This window comes from Ambystoma mexicanum, chromosome 3p (assembly GCF_040938575.1).
Source record: "Ambystoma mexicanum isolate Mex_15411 chromosome 3p, UKY_AmexF1_1, whole genome shotgun sequence".
Lineage (NCBI taxonomy): Eukaryota > Metazoa > Chordata > Amphibia > Caudata > Ambystomatidae > Ambystoma > Ambystoma mexicanum.
This window is the reverse complement of record NC_090925.1, coordinates 1,163,096,502-1,163,117,090: the sequence shown is the minus strand read 5'-3', so window position 1 is coordinate 1,163,117,090 and position 20,589 is coordinate 1,163,096,502. Positions and strand designations below refer to the sequence as shown.

The 20,589-nt window shown below is 46.1% G+C and overlaps 1 protein-coding gene across 11 annotated transcripts in view; it reads right to left on the bottom strand.

Moving 5' to 3' along the window:
* JADE2 (jade family PHD finger 2) overlaps positions 1-20,589 on the bottom strand; it is a 1,406,581-nt gene that overhangs the window by 1,234,810 nt on the left and 151,182 nt on the right. The gene's annotated exons all lie outside the window — the stretch shown is intronic.

The window sequence follows — 20,589 nt, the reverse complement described above, 5'->3', positions numbered from 1 at the left end:
ATGGAACAGGAATCATTTTGGAGTCCGGATCCACAGCTTGACGCCAAGAACTCCAAATCTAGCTTCGGGTGACGTTGAAGGCACTACAGAGAGCTATCCGGGGCTTTGTACTTCTTTTCCGACAAGACTCACCAGCTTCCCATATGGTGTCTAGTATGGGTATAACCGCTGTTGTACTTTTATCCGTGTGCTCATACAGAACCAATTTCCTCTCCTCTTTTGACACTTTGAGGTTGAACATCTATGTGGCCTACCATGGAAAGATGCAATGTGAAGACCCACTGGGGAAGTCCAGTTTCTTTTGCTTTCTGATAAGTCATCACATTCATCCACATCCTCTTGTGGTGAATCCTGCAGAATGTCTGCTTCCTAGGCCAGTCCCCAGTCATCTGTGAACTCATAATATGGGTCTTCGACTAGGTCTTCAAATGGGTAGGGGTCCTCTGTGCGGCCAGATAAAATGGAGCATGCCCACATTGATGCAAAGGTGAGAGGCTCCTTTGCTTCTTGTGCAGCGGATTCTACTGCATAGTTGTACATAACAGAGCATGCTATTGATTAACCAAGGTGCCTCTAAACTGGTGGCGCTGTGGTAGGGTCATGGCCTTCATCAGTGGCCTGCGGCCTCGTGGTAGTCTCGGTCAAGCAAATTCTCTGCCTCCTCTGGAATTCAGTCAGAATATTCTGCAGTGATAGCATGAGGGCGGGTTGAAACCTATCATTGGCATCCTCAAGCGGGTCAGAGTCTGGTTGCCTGGGAGGGCTATCCTTGAACTACTGTTTTTGCTATTCAAGGGTGTTCCTCTAGATCTGAAAATTCCTTCTGCAGGATGTCAGGCAGCTTCGTCCTCACCTTTATATTTTATTATACATTGTTCCCAGATTAATGCGTCGTTGATGGGGCCTTCTGCTCGTCTCTTACCATAGATGGGCTGAGGTCCTTCAACTAGCTACACTGCTCCATTGGCGACTGGGACAGCAAATAGTGTTTACTCGTGGACGAGGTCCATTTGGTGGACAGCGTTTTACCAGTCGACGAAGGTTCCCTGGTTGAGGAAGAATTTCCTATCAATGGTCTAATGGTCTTCGCGGATGGTCCAGCCATCGACGACGTTCTGTTGTGATGTTTTAATTGGAGCTTTCGTCAACAAAGACTACGCCATGGATGACACTTGCGTGGACAACGTACCTGCCGTGAACAAGCTTATGTACTATGTGTTGTCTGTGGCCTTCGTTGAGGCCTTGAATGTCTAACATTCTTCCGTCGGTGAGGAGTGGCCTACTGTCGATTTCGGCTGTTTCTCGGCACTAGACGAGCTTCTCTGGTCTGTGTCCATTCTGCTCTTGGTCCATGTGGCTGGTTCCATGCCCCTTTCCACTGAGGAAGCTCTCTTTTTACAGGAGCATGCTTCTCAGGAGTTCTGGGCAGAGACGCTGGGGCAGTCCTGGTAGATTCCTCATGTTAGGAATGGTACTTGTTTTCTTCTAAATGAAGTCTCCTGTGCCTGTTCTGAAGGGTTTGTGTGAATGTCGGATGTATTTCACATGACTCTGTCTTGTGAGCACAGGCAATAAATGCATTCCTGACTAGGGTGTCTCGGGAAAACATTTTTCTTGCCACATCCTGTGCAATCTGTTAAGAGGGATTTTTTCATCTTTGAAGACTCTTACCTGCTTACCTCAGCCATGACCACGAGGAGCATGGTGAAGAAGGAAAAATCAATGATTTCTTGCTCCTGGGGTTCAGCCAGCAAGTTAAAACCACACCAGCTGGTAGAGGAGATTTTTAGCTTTCAGAAAATGTATATATTGCTGAAAACAGTTACAAATGTGTAGTTTAAGAAAAAAACTCAAGAGTGCTTTGAAGAATTCTCTAGTCACTTAGACTGCAGTGAAATATCTGAAGATGGCTATCTGGGGTAGAGCTAAAGCCCTACCACTTCATTGGCTGAGGAGCAAATTAACCAGAATTATGTGGATAGGCTGCAAAAGGAGAGGTTAAGGATTTATAAGCAATTTCATTCCGGGGATTCCCTGTCTGACGTCGGGGTATTATTCAAGCATGTGAATCTATGAAAGAGCCAATGCTGGAGAAGTTGTCGTTATTTATTACAATGTTACTATCCCATTTGTTTGGGTGGTTATTTATTTATCTATGTATTCTTTAATGTAATATACAGTTACCCTGAAAGGTATTTCTAATATACTTGTAGAGAAAATGTTTATTGAGATTGCCTGACTAATTGTAGAACTTTATACCTGTAATTGGAGAGTTAGTAATCTTTTACCGATGGTGACTCTGGGAGTACACACCCCACAATCACTCCCGTTGGTGGCAAAAGATCCACACAAATATGACCGCCTTACGCCAACCCTCTGATCATTGAAAAGAACCCAGGTACTCGTATGCGTGCATAGCCCAACTCTTGTTTCCCACCTATACGGTGCCTTTCTTTATGCACTTATTCCGGGTCAGTTAGTGCCTACTGTGATGAATCAGATGATTCACTGAGAAAACCTGGCCTGGGACCCTTCTCATGTGCACATGGAATGGCAGACACTTTCTGATGCAGAGCCTGGGGGTGGTGTAAGGCGGGAGGATCACAGAGGGGGGAGAAGCAGGTCAGGAGGAATGGGAAACCCCATTTTGCAACAACCCCGAAGACCCTAATCTTCTAATGGCCTATTGCAAAATAGAAGAAGTTAGAAAAACAGATTTTTGCATTATGCACTCCAAGTCCCACAATCCCCAAGGTACTGAGACGAAGAAGAGGGCTGTAGAGGAACAAAACTGCAAAGTGCAGCTTGCTAATGGGAATGACCTACACCTCAGGGAGACTGGGCAGGAAAAAGGAGCAGTCATAGGAGGAGGAGTTGTGAACTCTCAACGTTGCAGCAGAAGCCGAAACTGGAGGAGAGAGAAGACGCCGGGACCACTTTCGAGAGTTGAGCAGTAGATGATCCCAAGAGGGTCTTAACCTCTACAAGAACAAGTTCTTAGCTTCTCTGGTAACGTTCTTTCAATGGGATGTTCCTCAGACGTATTTCACATCTATGACAGTAATAACCACAGCAGTGCTGCTTCGGAAAAATATTTGGCGTAGGCGTGCCGCGTCGATGACGTCGATACTGTCCCTCGAGGGCCTCCGTCGAGGGTCAACGTCAACAGATGTTATATATAAGATGCATGGCGCCCATAGCCTCAGTTGTAGTTTTTTCCCAGAACGTGTGGCACCAATCTCCAGCCAGTATGACTGCAGAAAGCCTTGCAGAAACGTAAGCTGCAACGCATAAGAAAGTCTGTAGAGGGGCAGGCAGGGAGGGTTTGATGCAGAATACATCGGAGGAACATCCCATTGAAAGAATGTTACCAGGTAAGATAAGTAAGGTGTTCTTCGTGGGGATTGTGTCCTCCAACGTATTTCACATCTATGACAGATTCCCAAAGCAGTACCAACGTATGGAGGTGGGAAAAGAATTTACAAATTTTGAATTTTAGAATGCCCAATCAAATTGCTGAATATAGGACTGCCTTACCAAAGGCCAAATCCTGGAAGCAGACTGCCTGACCGTGAGGAGCCGCTGAGGCAGAAGACCTGGGAGCAGCGCGGGAGACAGACATGCACACCATACAGTGATTTCACCAAACAGGTACATTAACATCAGAAAAGTCGCACACAAATCCTGCCCATGGATGGAGTCCAGGGAATAGTGCCTCACAAAGGTATGGACAGAAGCCCATGTGGCTGCTTCGCAAATACTGCAAATCGGAACGCCCCTCTATAAAGCCGTGGAGGCAGCCACACCCCTAGTAGAGTGAGTGCGTAAGCCTACTGGAGGTTCCTTACCCGCCAAACGGCAACACTCAGAGATCGTCAAAATGATCCATCTGGACAAGGTCTGCTTGGAAACAGCCTGACCGAAACGCCTTCCAGCATAACCAACAAAGAGCTGATCATCCACTCTGACCCGGTACATCCATGAGAGATAGAGACTCAAAGCTCTCCTAGGATCCAACCTATGGAGCCTCTCGTCTTCCTTACCAGGATGCGGAGGAGGATAAAAGACCGGAAGAATCACCTTCTGGCTTAAATGAAATTCCGACACAACCTTCGGAAGAAAAGAAGGACGAACCCTAAAGACAACCCTGTCCTTATGGAAATCCGTGAAAAGTGGCTTGGCGGAAATTGCCTGCAACTCGCTCACTGTGCGTGCGGAAGAAAGCGCAACTAAAAATACCGTCTTAAATGACAACAGTCTCAACGGGCAAGAATGTAAGGGCTCAAATGGAGCTCCCATTAGGAACTTTAAAACCAAATTCAAATCCCATCCCGGCACCTGGAAAGGCGACGGTGGAAACATTAGTTAGCCCTTTTAGAAACTGAGAAATCAAGTGATCTTAAAATAAGAACATTCCTCAGACGAGCGCTTAAATATGGACAGCGCCGCCAGGTAACCTTTAATGGTACCTGCTTGAAGGCCCTTGGGGCTAAAGAAAGCAAAAAAGACAAAACCAAAGGAATGGAACATTGGAAAGGATCCACATTCTGTACCCTCCACCAGTCGCAGAACTTCCTCCAACGGCAGCGGTACAGGGATTTCCACCACGTTTTCGGGGAGGTCCCAATCCTTATACCTCAGCCTTTCAGATACCAAGCATGAAGCCTGAGAGACTTGACCTCTGGATCGAGAAATCAACCCCCATCCCGGGAGAGCAGATCGTCTCGGTAGGGAAGACGGCGTGGAGGGCAGATGGACATGTCTAGAAGGTCCAGGTACTGCGCTCTCCTGGCCCATGCTGCAGCAATGAGGATCATCCAGAAACCGAACCTCTGTAACCTCTGCAACACTTGCGGAATGACGGGGACTGGAGGGAACGTGTAAAGCAGTGGAAAGGACCACTCCACTATGAACGCGTCCCCTAAGACTCCTTTTGGAGGAAATTCACACGTTCAGAATCTCTCGCACTTCCGGTTGACACTGGTGGCGAAGAGATCCACTTGTGGGGTTCCCCAAAGGGCGAAGATCTCCAAAAGAACTTCCTGAGCCAGCTCCCACTCGTGAGAGACTGTGCTCTGCCTGCTCAGAGAGTCCGCCGCCGCGTTTTCGGCTCCGGCCAGATGAACTGCCGAGATCGAAATCTCCTGCTGGATGGCCCAGAACCAGAGCTGCATCGCCTCCCTGCACAATGGGAGTGACCCTGCCACCCCCTTTTGTTGAGGTAGTGCATGGCCACTGTATTGTCTGTCATAATCAGGACATTTTTCCCCCCCGCACAGACGGCAGAAAAGTCTTCAGGGCTAGCCTGACAGCCCGCAGCTCTAACCCGGGGCTTGCTCAGGAGAACACGCCCTGATCAACCAATCGTCCAGGGAGGGGTAGACGTAAATCCCCTCATGACTGAGCGGACCAAGAGGCAACTGCCACGGCTGTGGCACCTCGAGTACCTTGCTTTCCACCTCTGGTACTCCTACGGTGGCCCCTTTGACTGGCAGCTCCTCTCGATCTACCAAAGGAAGAGTAGTACCGAAAGGAACCACCCCTCCATTGCTGTCCCCTAGCACGAAAAGGTGGAGGTTGACGCACTGCAGCACTCAAAGACTTCGCTGCAGCTTTGGAGGTCTGCAACCTCTCAAGGCTCTCGTCAGCCTTGCTGCCAAAAAGATGGACACCATCAAAGGGCATGTTGAGAAGCCGGGATTGCACATCAGGAGCAAACCCCGATTTCCGCAACCACGCAAACCTGCGTATCACGGTGCTCGCAGCCATGGACCGGCTGACACAGTCTGCCATGTCCAGACCCGACTGAACGGATTGACACATGGCATCCTTGCCATTTTGCTCGAGGGCTAGAAATCCATCCCGTTCTTCCCCTTCAGGAATATGCTCAGCCACCAAGATGCACAATTCCACAGAGTGTGAGTGAATCTTGCCAAGGCACAAACGGAGTTGGCTGCCTTTAAAGCCGTACTCCCAGAAGAAAATACCTTCTTCGCCCAAACATCAAAGCGCTTGTCATCCCTATCAGGAGGGATGGTAAGGTACGCAGCCTGCTTCACTGGGGCCGTAGCCGCCTGCACCACAAAACTCTCTGGAGTAGGGTGCATTGACAAGTATCAGGGGTCGCCACTGGCTGGACAGTATTTTTTTGGAAGAGACTTATTCACTGCCGGGAGACTCTCCGGAGCAGTCCAAGCCGCTGCCACCCTTCTTTGCAAAGCCATATGAAAACGCAACACCGGGTCAGTGGGTGGACCTAGGTCCAGGATATCCGTCAGATCCTCCTGAAGAAAATCAACAGATGGAGCAGACCACCCCAAGTACTCAGTCACCCTTGACATGAGACGCCTATACGAGGATTTGGCATGCCTACCAGGCTCAGGCCTGCCAAATTCAACCTCCGGAGAGGTGTCAAGCACACTGGCGTCATGTAAGGACTGACTGAGTTCTTCCATTTGACTGTGACCAGACAACAGGTCATCAGGAACCTCAGGAGGCACAATCCTCCCCTTATCAGACCCTTCTTCCATCTCTGAAATATAATCCAAAGGTTGGAATAAATCCAATCTGGATTGAGGAGCCAGGAAGGGCTCAAAAACGGGCCTCACGGACTTACATGGAGCCTTCCTCAGAGTTTCCGCAGCCCTCCGGGGCACCTCCGGCAAATTCTCTTCAAAAGGCGTCGAGCCAATGTCTTAGACAACTGCTTCCAGGCCGGAGCCCCGAGAGTGTCCTTCGACGGCCTCGGCGCTGATGGCGTCGACGACGACTTCGAAGCCGAAGCCTCGAGAGAGTCCCTCGACGGACACGGCGCCGACTGCGTCGATGCCTTCTTGGATGGCCTCGCAGGCTCCAACAGTCTCAACAGCGTCGAGGACCTGGACCTGGCACGGCTATGGCAATCAACCTTGTCCGATCGGGACATTGACGGCTCTCGATCGCGCCGACCGCCCGAGCCCAAAGGCGTGCGAGTGGTGGCTCTAGCTCGTTCCTTGCCGGCTTCTCTTGAAGGCGCGGATGGAACGGTGTCTTGCGATTCGAAAATCTCGATCATCCACTGGCGGAATACGTACCATTCGGCCGGTGACAAATACTTGGTGGGACAAGCCACCCGCCTTCGGGGAAGGCGACCGGTGACGGTGCTTCCGAGAATGCCTATAAGAGGCAGAGGAATGGCGGGAACCACTCCGAGACCGAGACCCCCTGGACTTACGCCGATGCGGAGAGTCGCCCCTCGAGTTGTCGGTCGAAAGCCCAGCAGATTTCGACTTACGGGTTTTAGAAACCCTACTTACCGATAATTTCTTCTTCCGCTCCTGCAAGGCCTTCGATGTCAGGGACTGGCAGTCATCGCAGTCGTCGGTGGCGTGGCTTTCGCCGAGGCACCAGAGGCAGACGTTGTGCGGGTCCGTGATGGACATCTTGGAACCGCAGTCCCGACACTTTTTAAAGCCTGACTTCGGGGTAGAAGAAGATGAAGACATTTCGCAATTCAAAGTAGAAGAACTGAGCGCGCTGAGATTCCAAAGCGAACACGTTTGCGGTAAAAATGGAACAGACTACGGGCGCTGTGTGTCCTATATATAACATCCGGTGCAGGACGCCAACCCGAAAAATTTCCGAAGCAGCACAGCTGTGGTCATTACTGTCATAGATGTGGAATACGTCGGAGGACACAATCCCCTCAAAGCCTTAATTGCAGAGGTTGCGCAGCGGGAAGCGTCTGACAAAGAAGCTTGCCCCCTGGAGACCTGGACTGCAGAGGCTGCAAAGCAGGAAGCTAACATTTTCGAAGCTTCCTCCTCTACAAGGCAGTCTCTGGTGCCAGGCGAGCACCAGAGGGCCTTTGGAGCTGCTCCATGCGCAGGTGGCATGGGCAGTGGCAGCCTGGAAGCAGACTGCCTGACCGTGAGGAGCCGCTGAGGCAGAAGACCTGGGAGCAGCGCGGGAGACAGACATGCACACCATACAGTGATTTCACCAAACAGGTACATTAACATCAGAAAAGTCACACAGAAGGAAAAACGCAAAAGGAAGCAATTTTGAATATCGAACTGGCAGAAAGCAGAGAAAACATTTTGTACAATAAATTGACTAACTGTAAGCATGCAAGTTTACTTAAAATCCAGAAACACGATGGGCAATGATTTCAGAAAGTAATGCAAACCACCATTACCCAAGCAAAAATAAAGCTAAAGCAAATCAATTTAAAACCAAGTCAGAAGGGGGCAAATGAAAAATCGCAGGATTTGTAAAGCTTATTGCCCATGTTTGAAGAAGTGCATAACAGAAGCTGGTATAAACAAACATTGCCGAAGCCAAGAAAGAATCAGACCATATCATGTCAGTGTTTGGTTGATTAAGAAGTGGGGAAACCACAGTGGCAAGAAGGCTGTCCTTCTGGTAAAGTTTATTCAGAAGGCGAGGAGCATAACTTGCAGAGGTTTTGGAAGTCACAAAAGTGTAATAAAGAACACCAATGTGAATCCTGTCTTCCCTGAAGAAATGCTTAAACCTTGGTGTTGTGAAGTTGAATACTGCAAAGTTGTTGTAAGCTAATCTTAACCACAGAAGCACATAAGTAAACCAGGTGGAAGTTGATCAAGTGCTATAAAATGGTCTTAAGAAATCATCCTGACAAACTTTCATTGTTGAAGAAAGTGTTATGTAAACTGTTGTAGAAGTATTTAAGTGTTTCTAAACAAATATGTTGTTACAAAACAGCCCTGACCAAGACAATTCATGTTAATGCTGATGAACTGAGGAAGTATTCTTGGTCTATGCGAAGAAGGTTGTTTGAGTTTCATTACAAGTGAAAGAGAAAGAAACTTTGTTGAACAATTTCAAAGTGTTGGAACCTTTTGTTATCAAATGGCAACCGCAAAGAACTGTGTTGGAACTGTGCTACAAGACAGGATTTCCTTATTCTTTTGGAACTGTTAAATAGAATCATGCTTGAATCTAGGGAAGGGTAATTCGCCCAGATTATAAATTTTCATTTTGTGAACTCAACTGTTACATTTGTTGTGTCTGAACTGCCATAAATTACCTTTTGGATTTATTGGATGTATAAGTGTGAGGGACAGAAACCTTTTGTTAGAGTGGTTCTTTAAGGTGGGGAAATCCTCATCTTGGTAGGGATAGTGAGGTGCTTATCCAACTTTCTGAGTTAATAAAATGACATCTTTTGAAAAATCTTCACAAAGTTGTTTGCCTCACATTTCTGACCCCTCACGCTACACAACTAAAGGGTTGTTACTGTTAAAGGCACCACAGACATCGTGGTCTTCCCGAGTCCTCGGAATTGCTAGTTTTGGTTTTCACATTCTTACCGCTACACACTCCTCATAGCACAAATTGGGGACACCAGCTATGTGGGCGCTGTGACTTAGGTTATGCGAGAGAAAGATTTTGATTGGTCAGCTGCAGGCTGTGGCACTCTAGGCTGACCCCTGCCTAGTGTGATTAAAGAGTGACCAGAATGTGCCAAGTACATGCGCTGATACAGATATCTTCACCTGATGGACAAATATTTGAAAATATAAAACAGCAAGTTGTTTTGGAAAATTAGTTGTTTATTTTGTGGTCTCCTGATTGGTTTACTGTGCCAACACGTGTTTCGACATTGACAGTCTTTATCAAGGCAAGTCAACTAATGTACATTGTAAGTTGCAAACACAAAAAAATCATTTGAATTACATGATTGGAAAAATAATTTAACAAAATCAATCAGAAAAAAACCAATCAGAAAAAAAACAGTTGATCAAGAATGGTTTGTCAGTACAAAGATGAATCGGTGGTACAGAACACCAATGAAACGACAAGGAGGGAAGATGGGAAAGGGGGGCAGAGACACAAAGCAATGTAAACATATAGGAGTCTCAAGAGGTCAAGACCAGCTGGCCTCAAGCAAGAACAATCCCTCAGGAATGGAACTGGGCTCAGGTGCATTTCCACTGTCTAAGCTGCGAAATATCAATTCTAATGTTGGACGAAAGGGCCCAGAGAATTACATGCACCTTCCTCTGCACCACTTCCACCACAGCGGTTCTGGCACTGATGTGGAACTAAATATCATTCCACTGCGTGAAAGGAACCATCAATATGCATGAGTGACAGTCCAATTTGCCACTCTCAAGCCGACACCAGTGAGAGCGATATCAGGAAAACAAAGGAGATTCTAGAGGAGGAGCAGTTGGAAACTCAATATCAGGGCTAAGCTTCGGGAAGACTGAAACAAGGCAAACCACTGAAGACCCCACAATAAGGTTCAGGCAAGACAGACAGGCCATATGCTTCAGATCAATGAGCTCTGCAAAACCAAGCAACCTGTGCCAGACTTGACACCCATCGTTACAACCAGTAACCCATCCTGGCTGACTGTCATGAGGAGACAAAGGGCAGTGGATATGGCTAGGGAAATGTGAACAAGAGCACACAGTGAGTAATCCGTTTCAAACAACATGCACTCAAGAACCAAGAAACATGCATGCTAATCCCAGGATGTGCAAATGGAAAGTGATACAAATATACGAAAATGGATGTGGTGTAAGGACTTCAAAGCTGCTTATGATTATAAGGAAAGTTAGCAAGCTCCTCATCAAGTATTGCCGCTACAGGTACTGTCAGCACCAAGCCTACACAGAGGGCAAGCAATGACAGGGAATGTGAACTAACACCCTCAATGTTATTATATTCAGTAACTTAAAGACAATACTCACACGGACATGAAACAAACCACCTGGAATGTTAGTGAAGCCCATGAACTCTGCTATTCAAACAGGGAGCAGAAAGGCTGTAAGAGCAAAGGGAGGATAACTTAATACAAAAGAATCCTGACAAGTAGGAATAATGCTTACAGAATAGTGAGGAAAAACATGAGCATTCACATAGGAGCTGGGGGCAACAGCACACCACACCCAACAATCAATAGGGAACTGCTGATGACACACAATATATAATTTGCCTATCAGGCAACTACGAAGACATGCGTGTCATTAACACGACTTTTTATCTCATTCAATGGTGGATGGCGGAAATGGTCTTGCATGCAATAACGACAAAACAGAACTTATCGTTATTGGCACTTGTGCCAGAATTACAAAACTGGGTAACTGTACCTGGAGTACAGTTAGCAGGCTGTAAGATTCCTTATAAAAAGAAGATTAAAAACCCTGGGAATTTACCTAGACCAAAACCTTAACCAAAACCTTAACATGAGAATGCATGTGAATAATCTTGTTTCTACATCATCCTATTATAGAAGACTCCTGTCTCATATATTCCCATATCTCTCCACCAAGAGTACTGAGACTATCGTCAGAGCGATAATAGGCTCTAAGATTGACTACTGCAGTAGCCTTCTGTTGGGAATGTCAACAAAGGTGAAGTCACTCGATTTCAGGTGATCCAGAATGGTGCTGTTAGGGCAATTGTTGGACTCAAAAAAACATGATCATGGGCCTCCTTACGACCCTTGCGCTCCCGTAATGAAGGGGGCCGGTACGGGACCGGCCCCCTTCATTACGGGAGTGTCGATTACGAGGTTCCCTTTGCGGGACCCTGTAAGGACGCCTGGTAAAACCAGGTGTCCTTTCCGGGTCCCACGAGGGGAAGAGGAAGGTAATAACGGGCCAGTTGTTATGTGCCCGTTATTACCTCCCTCCCCATTCCCATTGAGCCCTATGGGGGCTCAAATGGGAATGGGGAATGGTTCCTGCAAGGAGGAATTACTGGGTCCTCCTATGTCGGAATGACCCGGTAAGTCCTCATTGCAGGAACCCGGTAATGGAGCCCGGTTTGGAGGTAGCCATGGTGCTTATAGCACCATGGCTACCTCCAAACTCTTAATGAGGCCTTGTGTCTCTGAAGCTAGGAAGGGGCTGCATTGGCTTCCAGTCGAAGCCAGGATTCACTTTTGTATGCTTACTATAGTCCACAAATGCACAGAAGGATTGAACCCCCAATATCTAGTAGAAAGGATCAATAAGAAGCCAATGGTGAAAAACCCGAGATCAGACAATTCCAATTTACGGATGGTACCAAAAGCCAAACTGTCTCTTACTGACAAGAGTGCGTTTTATATTGCAGCACCCAGATTATGGAACTTCATGCCGCCAGAGCTTAGACTGGAAAAGTCACTGGACAAATTTAAGAAAAAACTGAAGACCTACCTCTTTAGGTAATGGTGGTAGAGATCAGTTTGGAACTAGGTCTAGTCTCAGACCTAGTTTAAGGAATTAACTTGAGACCACCCCACATTTTAATAATCTGTGCCATCGTTGTATGGACAGACATTTGTGATGACCACTGTTTGTGTGTTTGTTTTTTCTACCTTTAGGTGTTACCTCCTGCGCCCGTATGCCTCCGAGCCGAGATGGTTTGCGCAGAACAAATGATTTAAAAAAAAGTAAGAAAACAAAAAAGAGAGAGAAGTGCAAGGGAAAACCAAGAACAGACTCCAAGAGAAAGTAGAGGAACAGTAGCAGGCAAAGCGCAAAAGTGCAAAACCTCACCCCTCTCCACATAGGTAAGGAAAGGAAAAGAAAATAATACAAAATAGGAATCTCTCAATGAGGTGTGCGCAAAGGATCAAGGTTATACTGCAGAACAGAGTAAAGTCAAAGGAATACATAACACAGACAAACTGGGCTGCATGAAAAAAATAAAGCACTGGAAAGTGCTGACTGCAAAACAGAGGAAGACAGAAAGGGAATTAAGGAAGAAGAAAATACTAATAATGACACTAAATACAACAAACAGGGATCAAGGAACAAGAAATCAGAAACTAGGAACTAGACACTAAGCACAGAACAAGGGACCAGTCACAAACAGGAACACTCCAACAATGACCAGCACAGGACTGAAGCATAGTGAGGCTTTTAAAGCTGGCTAACGAGCACACGGCACAGGTATGCAGTTTGCTAGCACCTGCCAGCCACAGGCGACGCTTACCCTCTACCAAACCTTGTCCTGAAAGGATGGCAATGAAGCAGATGGCCAGGAATTCTTAGAAGCATAGTCCTTTGATAAAAGCAGCATACTGACTGCCAAAAACCTGGACTGGATCCGGGAGTGAGATGGAAAATATGGATATAGAGCTCCCAAACCACTGCAGCACTGTTTTAGAAGGTTCGGAAGGAAAGACCAATAGGGAATCAAACCCAATTAATCGCGTCATAAATAACCAATTATAAATCAGGCCACCAAGTGGCGGGAATGAGCATGAAGCAAGCAAATCATGACACTGACCTCATTGGGCCCACCATGTCTGTTTCAGCAGATTTAGACTTACCTCTGAAGCCACTGACTGACCTCCACTTTATAAGAGTCTGAGGTGCCATCTGCTGCTACCGCAGATATCACAAAGTGAAGATTAATCTTGCACAAGAAGTAGCTGGTGAGAGCATTACCCTGAAAATGCTGGTGTTGGCCTGCACAACGAAGAGCACAAGCCTAGAGGTGCCGCTGATCATAGGCCCCGACTCTGACACGCGGATACAGCTCTGCACGAAAGTGGCTGGCCCAGAGATCACTCAAACTCTGACTGTGCATCCTGCACGTCAGCAGGTTTATCTCAGGAGAGGCTTGGAGAATCCTTGTTGACCAAAAGGGCCCATGGGAGACATGACCACCACAAATCACGCTCCATTTCAACACACCATCTGGAGAGATGTTGATGGTACCAGGACACGTCCCCCTCCGAGAACCTAGCAGGCACAGAAAGCCTAGGTGCTGGAGGCTCTCAAGGGTCAATAGATGTCTAGAGTTCTGTTGCTGCAGCACACCCTAGTCACTGATGATGGCAGAGGGCTGAACAACATCCAGGTGCTTTTTACCAACCTCTCACACAAAGTCATCATCTCCCTAGGGGGGTGAAAATTGTGCAGTTTCATCCGACCAACTCTGTGGCCCAAGCTACCCTCGCCCAGAGCAATACCCAACCAGTCCACTCTCAAAGGATCTACTTTGGTGACTCTCCTCAGTGGCAGACTAGGGCCACATGTTGGAACAGTTGGCACTGAGGGCTGAAGTCTACTCGACAAGTGGCTGACATAGATGAAGCACATGGAGCGTGCACCACATCAAGTTAAATGACAACACCCCGTTCGGAAGAGATTGTGGTGGCTCACCTCAGCTGACGTGGAGGATGCCAAAAGCCATTTGGCGGAGGTGATGCAGGTTTTAGTCATCCAAGAGTTGCAAAACACCTACACCTCGCCGATTATAGTGGGCAAGAAGCAGAATAGTGTGCGGTTGTGCAAAGACTGCTGCTGGCTGTAGAGCCAAACCATTCCAGACCAGGACACAACTCTGCGTATCGATATTCAATAAGGCACTTTGTTGTCTCCCCGAGAGCTGGTGGTTTCCTGTGTTGGATTTGAGAAGCAGCTATTACAGATTCTGATGAGTAAGAAGACAAGGAAAACCCGGCATTCATCTGGCATCTAGGATTATATCAATTCACGAGGTTGCCCCAAGGTGTTTCCAGAGCCATAGGCACATTTCAACAGCTGGTGGAGTGCACTGCGATAGATACGTATCTGATGTAGGTGTTAGTCTACCTGGACAACATCATTTTTCGGAGGCTGCTCTAAGAGCACAGCCAGAGGCTCCTGAAGGTTCTGGATCAACTCCGCCACCAGGGTCGAAGGAGTCACTGGAAAAGTGCCAGTTCGGTGTTAGTCTATCTGGACAACATCATTTTTCAGAGGCTGCTCTAAGAGCACAGCCAGAGGCTCCTGAAGGTTCTGGATCAACTCCGCCACCAGGGTTGAAGGAGGAGTCACTGGAAAAGTGCCAGTTCTGCAGGACCAGCACGAAAAACATCAGCCATGTGGTCTCTCTACAGAGGGTGTCTGCATGGATCCTTGCAAAATTGAAATACTCTGCACTTGGCCAATATCACAGAATCAGACAGATGCAGAGTTCCTATGATTCTACAACAATTATCGGAGGTTCATGCCCAGGTTCAGCACCATACACCAATCGCTGAATGACCTCCCCAAAGGGTGTTGTGCTCGGAGGGGCCTGGAAGACCAACTGTGAGGCACCCTACCCCCTCTCAAGAGCCCTTTGGTCAGAGATGAAACGCAGAGTATGACAGATTCACTGCCTGCTTGCAGAAAACTCTTGCTGAGGTCCTGGTACTGGCCTATGCCAACCAGTCAGCTGCACTACATCCTCTAAATAGATGCCAGTCTAGGAGGCTCAGGGAAGTTCTGCACCAGCAGAGTAAAGGCATTATATGACCAGTTGCCTACGCCAGCTCAACAAGTTAGACAGAAACTACCTGGAGCACAAGCTGGAATTTATGGAGTGGGCAGTGACTAATACCCCAGGACTACCTCTTCTGGGCAAAATTCACTGTGCAGACGGACAACCCGATTACCTACATCTTAAAGTCTACCATGCTGGATGCCACCGGCTATCACTGGCTTGCTGCCGTTTCAGCGTACATCTTCCAGATTTGGCAACGCTGATGCACTGTCCTGTCGGTCTATTTCCTTTAAGGTAGAAGACTCTGAATATGGTGAGGACATTCCAGTGCCCGCATTGCAGGCACTCTGTGCTACTGAAGAACACAGCCATCCTGTCAGACCTCAGCTGATACGTACTTCGGGGTTGAAAGGTTGACGGGTGGAAGGGTGCTGCAGCTCCAGTTCACTCAGGATACTGTGGTGTCACCAGCCTAATCATGCCTGAGCTACCCAGTCTATCAAAAACAGAGGTATGGCAGGCCTAATTGGCTGACTCCACCACTGTCAAAGTCTTAAGGTTGAAGGCAAATGGGACTGAAGGACCTTCGAGGAATGGAAGATATTATTGCTGAAGGGAGGCATCCTGTACAAGGAAAGCAAGGCTATAAAGAAGCTATGACTGGTGCTCCCTTGTCAGCGCTGCCAAGCTGCACACCATGCGCTTCATGATCAGCATGGCCATCTGGGAACTGAGCACACTCTAGATCTGACGAGTACAAGATTCTAATGGCCAAGGATGGCTTTAGAGATCTATTGCAAAACCAGCACTTGGTCAATCTTTGGGAAGTAGCCCCTCAATTCTGAAGCGATACTGCAACATCTTCAGAGCTCTGGACCAATGGATTTAGTCTGTGTCATCTTCCTGAGCCTAGAACTGGACAGCAGCGGGATAGATAAGATCTTGGGCTTCACCAATCACTGCACGAGGCCTACCCCACAAGGGACCCAAAAGCAATGTGCATCGCCACGGTCCTGCTGGAGAAATTCTTCGCCAACTACGGTTAACCTGCTAGGCTCCATTCCAAATAGGGTACTTATTTTTCACTGTGTTTGATTGAAGAACTCATGCTGTTAATGGGGGTGAAAAAGATATAAAATATCCCTGTACCACCCACAAGAGGATGCCCAAGACGAGCAATTTAATCAAAGGTTTTTGGCCATATTGGGCAACCTTACAACCACGGAAAAGTCCTGCTCGAGCCTACATGTTGCCACTTTTGTCCATGCGTACAAAAACAAATGACATTACTGGCGTCACACCAGAGATTGCAGACTACCAACAGATCTGCGATTTGATATCTCCTCGGATGGGGCTGGTGAAGAAAGCGACAGCAAGTATGTACGAGACCTTCAAGAGCAACTGAACTAAGCACTTCAGTTGGCACAATCAGCAACCAAGAACACAGGAAACAGCAGAAGAAGTTATGAAACCAAAGTACACTTTAAAGACCTGGAACTCGGGGACCTCTTTTGGAAAAAGAGGGCAGAACACACTGGGTAACCGCTGGGAGTCCAAGCCTTATACCACACTACGAGCTCCCCAGCTTACCAGTCTGCACACTAAGAGAAGAAGGGTAAATTACATCAAACGGACACTTCCCTGAAATCACCTCCTAGTGCTAGGAGACTAGGTGAAAATGAATCAACGACTCTCTTTGCCCCAGAAGTATGCCTTCACCCAGAGTGGCTCGCTGACAAAACCATCACAAGGCCAACTAACAGAAGCACTGCACCGCAAGAAGACTAACAGCAAAGAAGAATGAGTGAAGATAGTTAAAGAATGAAGAAACTGCCCACAAACAACACAGATCACATCCTGAATATGAGGAAGGAGATGAGAACACGGAGAACCCTCAAGGAGGTTACTTTACAAACTGCCCAAAATCAAGTCCAGACAATCCATATAGCCCAACCATCCTTTAAACATGGAACTGGTGCAAGTGTTCAGTGCAGACACTGAATCCAGCAATCATATTTCTTCCCTTATTTTTAATATCTATATTCAAGCTCTTGTCACGCTTATTCAGGTCTTTGATTTCATTGTTATTCTTATGCGGATGACACCCAGATCCTAGTGTGTTTAGATCATACACATGAGGCTACAGCTGAGCGTTGCTATGCGTGTTTACGTTCTGTTAATGATTGGATGAGTAACAACTGGCTGTGCCTTAATGGCGAGAAAAATTAGGTGCTTGTGGTTGGCCTTCCATCGAGCACCGGACTTTGGCTTTTATGCCTTCCATCCTTGGCCCTCTTCCTAAGCCAGTGGTTCTTGTCAAAAACCTTGGTATTAAGCTTTCTTCCTCTCTTTCTTTAGGGCTCCAGGTGAGCTATGTGTGTCAATCGGTTTACTTTAAGCTCAAGATTCTTTGTAATGTTCTTCCTTTTCTGCCTGTAAATCGGCGCCCTTTGGTGGGCTCTTCTATTGTGTCTGGGGTTCTTGATTACTGTCATTCTTTGTATCTGGCTCAACTAACATCTTTTTAAAATGTTTAAATGTATTTTTATTAAAGATTATGATAATGACGTTACATCTGTTCCCACCATGTGAAGGGCCATCGCACCTCACAAACATTAACATTGTGCAATTAAAACAACGTAACAATCAGAGGTCCTCCTGGATGTCCTCTCTATAACTGTAATGGGTGGAAGAGTGTGATTCAACTTTAAACTACAGGTCAAAAGCTTTTAAAGAAAAGATGTATATGCATAATCATAAAAAGGAGTAAACTATCTTATTAATAATGAAGTAATTGGTACATGGTTTCGGCAATCTCATAATTCAAGTTGTATCAACATTATTAATATATGAAAAATAAGCAAAATTGTAGTTATTAAGGAAGTAAAACATGTAAATGACACAATACAAATAAACAAAACAATCATAAGAATATTATCAATTAATATCTCTACCACAATAAAGGGAATACTATTTAGTTTAGAGTGTCATAAGTCTACTTCGCCAAATCAATACTTTAGAACAAAGAATTAATCACATCACCTTTGATCTAACAAGCCAAGATTAACAAATATAATTAATCACAGCAACAGTAAAAGCCACATTAATAGTTTTCGTAAAAGCCAAAAGTGCTTCAGAAACACATTGTATATTAGCCAACATTACCATGTTCTTCCATCCCACCATGGTGTTTTATGCTTCGGCTATGCATAGAAACCCTATTCCTTCTGCCCCCAAACCACAAATAGTCGCTTACAACTTTAAGGACAAAGTTTTACCAGAGGAAGTAAAGGGTGTAACCCCATTAAAAATCAGGGGCCATTAAAGTGTAAAGTGCTTTGCTCTTATATGTAGTTCTTATCAGCATATACTTCTCCCTTTCAAAGGAACAATTAAATAATGAAAAAAGCACCCGTTTAGAATAAAAAAAAGGTAGAAATGTGAATGAACATTTTAATATACTGCTTCATAAGTGGGGTGGGTTTACAATGCAAAATGTTGCATAAATATAGTGATTATGACTAACACATTACCTATTCAATGTTATTATTTACCTGAACGTATAAAGCACTTTGTTTACTTGTGGGGGGGGTTTCAGAAACTTTCACCATTTTAAAAGGTCATCTGCATTTAACTGATTTGCCATCAACGAATTGCTAACCTTGGTATGTCCCAGCACGGGCACACCTTGCACTTTTGCAGCGCACTTGGTAACTTTCAGCTGCCTCCCTCCCCTCCCCTCTCCTCTTCTTCCCTCTAGGGAACAACATTAGATGGTGAAGCCCACTGCCTGCCTCTGAGAGAAAGCCTGTGGTTTAGAGAGACCAAAGAGGACTAAAAGACAAGAGTCGCTGTTCCTTTGAGTTATCCCATCAGCTTTCTTCAAGGCGTGCCCTACGTTTCTGTGCTCAGCTGGGCCCTCTGGTCAAAGGTGCACCCTACTGCCATCCTTTTGCACTCCAGAGAAGAAGAAGCTTATAGCATAGCCAAAAGCCATGTTTCCCTCAGGCTTGCCCTGAGCCTTTTCAGCTGTAAAGAAGTCAGCACTGTGACACATGGCAGCCAGCCGGTAAAACATATAATCATTGAATAATCTTTTCCTGCCTGTTCTGTGTTCCTCCAAGGCATCAGCGAGCATTCACTAGCAAATAAAATGAATGCTAGCATCTGACAACCTGGTACCAATTTCCAAGACAATAAAACAGATGGAAGCTACCACAGCTTGCCCTGCTTCTGAAATCATGAGCAGCCACCTCGCCAAGGTCTATTGCTCAGTTCAACAATCCCTTTGCATTTTTGGCTCATGTAACAGCGTAGGCCACTAAAACTGTGCCAGCCAGGTGGGGAGTGGTTGGTTAAGCAGTTACTACAAGCCCCCCTGCCACGGCCATGGTCAGCCATAGCCTGCATTACAGTAAGTAAAGAAAAATAAAGAGAAAGACGCTTGACACCCCAGCCCCTCAGAGTCCTTGCCTGTACCAGAACAGTACAAGCAGACAACAGGGAAACCTCAGGCACACTGACGTTGCCCTGTGTTTCTAGCCTTTTTCAGGGATCCATTAGGTCCTACAAACAAACAAAGAGCTACAATTGTCTCTTTCCAATGAGCTCTGAAAGTAGAGAAGCCAGACAGTGATTGTACGCGAGTTAGAGGATAATGCAACATGAGCGTCAGTTGACTAATTGTTCATCAATTTATTTGTATATAGTAATAAAACTTTTACAAATTTCAAATTCAAACATGAAACATCACATCCACATCGATATATCGTCGGCACTATAATTCACGAAACAAATACAATCATCCAAAATTCATAAAATTCATTTGACAATCCTATTAATCTCATTAATCTTAACACAATAAATAATAAAACTGCAAAACTGAATATTACAGTTCACATGTTAAAACTCAAAGAACCGGGACCAGGCCTGATTGTATATCACCCGAACCAAACAAAAAACAAAACTGTGCCGTATTTACCCTAAGGCAATATACTCGGCAACCGTTTCTGGATCATTTTCAACATAAAGTACAAGGCAAGGTGTAACTTTCGATATTCTGTATTTAGACAGTATGCCCAGAAATTATCCGTTTGTATATACTCAAGACTGTGTATGTAAGGTGGTAAGTTTGAGTTGTGGGATGATGCATGGCTGGGTGAGCAGGAGTGTCATAGTGCTATTCTTGGAACAAGCATGGGCTATGTTATTTTGTCTACAACTGTAATGGGGTATTTCTAATTTCGTTGATGCTCTATACTACGAGATGAGTGTAGGTGGAGGATGGTTAGCGCCGAGATATAGGAGAATAGCTTGAATGATGCTGTATGTGCATCAGAGATTGTGGCACACTGTTTTGTGGGTAAACAT